Genomic DNA, 4505 nt, shown 5'->3' on the forward strand with positions numbered 1-4505 from the left:
TTTTCAGGATTTTGGCATTTTCTTAAAATGGCTGTAACTTAAAAAATTAAAGTCGGAATCAGCTCAAACTTGCTACACAGCATAAGGGCATCAATGTGTATCAGAAAATGTAATAAAATTGAGAGTGATTTTGGAGTCAACTTTTGGAAAAAACCATGGGCTATTATTATAGCCTTGGGTATTTTTTAACATTTTGAAATTTTCTTAAAATGGCCTTAACTTGAAAAAATGAAGTCGGAATCAGCTCAAACTTGCTACACAGCATTAGGGCATCAATATATATTAGAAAATGTAATAAAAATTTGGCGTGATTTTGGAGTCAATTTTTGGAAAAAACCATGGGCTATATAGTCTTGGGTATTTTTCAGGATTTTGGCATTTTCTTAAAATGGCCGTAACTTGAAAAATTAATGTCAGAATCAGCTCAAACTTGCTGCATAGCATAAGGACATCAATATGTATCAGAAAATTTAATAAAAATTTGATGTGATTTTGGAGCTATTTTTTGGAAAAAAACATGGGCTATAATAGTACAGTGTATTGTTCAGAATTTTGATGTTTTCTTAAAATGGCCGCAACTTGAAAAATTGAAGTCTGAATCTGCTCAAACTTGCTATACAGCATAAGGGTATCAATGTGTATCAGAAAATGTAATGAAAATTTGGAGTGATTTTGGAGCCATTTTTCAGAAAAAAACCATGGGCTATATTTTTCAGAATTTTAGCATTTTCTTAAATTGGCCGTAACTTGAAAAAAATGAAGTCGGGATCAGCTCAAACTTGCTACACAGCATAAGGACATCAGAAAATGTAATAAAAATTTGGAGTGATTTTGGAGCCATTTTTGGAAAAACCATGGGCTATAGCCTTGGGTATTATTTTGGCATTTTCTTAAAATTACCGTAACTCAAATAATTGAAGTCGGAATCAGCTCAAACTTGCTACACAGCATAAGGACATCTAAGTATTAGAAAATTTAATAAAAATTTGGAGTGATTTTGGAGCCATTTTTTAGAAAAAACTATGGGCTATAGCCTTGGGTATTCAAAATTAGACAAATTTTAAAATGGCTGTAACTCAAAACGTCTACACGTAAGTCGAAATTAATAACATTTTACATAATTATTTATTTATTTATTTTATTTATTTATTTAGTAAATAATTAATAAAAAATCAGTAAGACATACTGTTGACCTGAGGGCACTAACAAAGACCCCACCCCCTACTGCCAGCACTGCAGAAAAGACCGAAGCCATAGAAGAGAACATGTTACTAGTAGTTGAATCAGCTCGAGCTATTTGTTGCTCTGTTACTGATAATATGGTGGAGGAACTAACAAGAGGAGACAAAGGAACAATTGATAAACTAATAATAATAGAATTAAAGTGAGGCTGTATTAATTAATGGGTGTGGTTGACCACACCTCTTCCCCTCCCTCCAGTCTCATGTAGTCCATATTTCTGGTATGGAGGATGAACCTTCAAGTACTTTTAATGATTTGATTACTTTAATGTCTAAACTAGGACTGGACTATACTGATAGTGAGGAGACTAATGGAGGAACTAGAACTGACTCAAGTGGAGGAGGAGGAGGTGAGACACTGGGGCTGGGATATTACTGTATAATTAGTAATTATTTTGTGTTAATGTTTCACTGTATAGCAGGTAATTTTAGTGGAGAGAAGTTTTGATAAACTGCTAAAAAATTTTTGTTGATTGGTGGGTCGAATATGTATCCATGTGCCATTGAGCATGTACATAATGGTACAAAATGATGTGTTTTAATTTGACAAATGGCTATTAGTTATATCAAAATACCAAATTTGCCAAAATTTATCTTCTCCAAAATTACCCACTATATGGTATTCTTATGATTTATTCTATAGAAGCCATACAGTACTGGATCATGGAGGGAGGACAAGAAAACACCAAAAATAGGTACAGTGTCTGATAATACAGTATAGCTTTAATTGAACAGTGTTTTAAGACTGATTTACAATATTACACTAGGTTAGTGTACTGTCAATTTTTAATTAAAACTGTGGGCAGTTTGACCTATTGACTCTTGCTTTATGTTAGAATTGAATTAAGTTTAACTGGCCAGTGTCAATCTAACTTCAGGACTAGCATAATATAATAAATCCATCTTTATTTGATAAACTGTAATTGAAATATTCTCCCAATAATTAAGCCCACCAATCATTATTGTACATGTTCATAGTATATGTATGACTACACAAAATTGTTAAATTAAAAATTATCAAATTAATTTTATAGAAAATTACTAAAATGAAGTGTTCCCAAATTAAAGTGTTGTACATTAAAATTAGACTGAAGCATGAAAATGTACTACCGCGTATAGCCTGAAAATTTGGCAGTCTAAAAATTTGGCGGTTTTGCATCAAATTGCCTAAATATAATATTGGCGGTCTCTTAATTTGGCGGTTAACTATCTTGTATTTTCTTTAAGCACTCTCAGCTCTTCTTGAAGCTGCCCCTTGGCTGTCCTTGCCCACAGTCTTGACTGAAATAGTGAGAAATATTCAGAAATACTGTCATTTTGGCATTTTTTAGTATCATGTGCTCATGATGGGATCCGCCCATCATTGTAATTATTATTGGCAGTTTTATTTTGAACCGCCAATCCGCCAAATTTTTTGGCTAAACACATGAGTATTGTTACCTTTACATGTTATTAATACTTCTCTCTCTCTCTCTGAGCATATGTTTTACATGTACATATCAATACATAAATAATTCATTAAGTGCCAAACCAAAACTCAGCCTTAATTAGTAATAACAGCTAATAAATAATAATTACCAAAAGCACGTCTTTTAAGTTTATTGTGCCAGGAGAAAAGAAACCAATACCTTCCAGTATGTAGTGGTAAGCCCAGTTGTTAGATAATAATCATAGGCCCTGTATATCTAGTGTCAGCACACATGTAACTGTACAAGCCATATTGGTAACAACAGCTTTTTAAGGCAGGCAGGGAGGCGAGAGTTTGGCCATTAAAAACGTTTTAACCCCCAGTTCTGGTTCTCAAAACCGGACTGCCTAGCCTGCTGTTCACCATGGCTCTCATGCTACCAACATACAGGTACATGTAAATACATGTATAAACTAGCCACTTATGTGAAATCATTAACTAGTATGTGCATGAATCACACAGTACATGTACATGTACATGCAAGTAAAGCCTAAAGCCGCCTCCCTTGTGGGATTGGGGGTTCCTTGTGGTTGGGGTAGTCTCTGAGGGGCTATAGGAGTGAAATACTAAGCTCTCACTAGTATGAGGCATATTCCTCAGTAACAACACTAGTGAAAACAAAATGGGAGTTTTACCCATGGAAACCCCTCTCTCTCTCTCTCCCTCTCTCTGTATCTACAGATCTCAGTAAACCTAGTCTTGATGCTAATTTTTTATATGAAGAGAGGGCAGCCATTAGAAGAGCTAAGAGGGAGAGGAGAAAAAAGAAAGAGAAGCACTGGCTGTCCCTAAATAATGAACATTCATTATTATTATTATTATTATTATTATTATTATGAAGAAACAAATGGAAGAATAGTAGTAGTAGTTATAAAATAATTTATAATGAGTTAAAATTTAAATTTATATGAAATAAGTTAAAATTATTATTATTAATAATAATATTATTATTACATTCATTGTGTGTGTGTTTTGTACTCTCTGTTTCAGACTCACTTCATTAATTATTAATTGGTTTATTTTGTTTTTTGTTATTTTTAGATCAAATCATTAATTAATAACATTTCCTAATAACTTGACAATGCTAGACTACTTTGATTATTGGTAGTGGTTTGTTTGGTTGTTCTTTTCTGTGTTTATCAATCAATGTCTTCTTTTGATCTTCAAGAGTATCCTCCATAAGAGGAGGAGGATTACATAATTCAGGTTCAATCTCAATATATTCAAGTGATGGATGGATGAAGATAGTTTCATATAAATGTTTTACTAGTTCTATCCAGTTAGGTTGAGATGACTCAAAATTAATAGATCCATACTCTATCCACAGTAGTCTGATGGTTGTATGTGACTGTAACATGTTAGTAACAGCAGGTAGTACCTGTTCATAAAACAATGGTGTCATTATTTGTTCAGATTCTTCCCAACTACAGTTACTGTATGACTGATCTAGTCTGAAGTTCACTTTAAGTTCTATGAGATTGTTCTTTTGAGAGATGACATTAATGACATTAATAAAAGTTCTTATGTCTTCATTCAGTGGAATGGATACACTCAAATGCTGTAGACTGGTGTTGTGTCTGAGACCAGTTGTTAGGAAGGACAGGAATGAACTGGGAATGAAAATGGAGTTATATACTGGCATATCTATACTAAGGTACATGTATTTCAGTGTTTGGTTTTGTGTCAGCATGTCTTGTAGACTAGTCCCCATACTGCTGGTATATACTATCTCCTCCTTAGTTACAATCTTCACTCTCAGAGCTTTAAGTGTAGTATTGGTTTGTAGAATAGTAAAT

At 33.3% G+C, this 4505-nt stretch overlaps 1 long non-coding RNA gene across 1 annotated transcript; it reads left to right on the forward strand.

The window, feature by feature from the left end:
- Positions 1-1158: 1158 nt before the first annotated feature.
- LOC109590549 (uncharacterized) lies at positions 1159-3509 on the forward strand. The gene is made up of 4 exons (XR_002189372.1): positions 1159-1384; positions 1441-1591; positions 1885-1936; positions 3391-3509. It is a non-coding gene; the product is annotated as an uncharacterized LOC109590549 (long non-coding RNA).
- The last annotated feature ends 996 nt before the right edge of the window (positions 3510-4505 follow it).

This window comes from Amphimedon queenslandica, unplaced genomic scaffold (genome assembly GCF_000090795.2).
Source record: "Amphimedon queenslandica unplaced genomic scaffold, v1.1 AMPQUscaffold_9867_Cont17905, whole genome shotgun sequence".
In the NCBI taxonomy this organism is placed as follows: Eukaryota; Metazoa; Porifera; class Demospongiae; order Haplosclerida; family Niphatidae; genus Amphimedon; species Amphimedon queenslandica.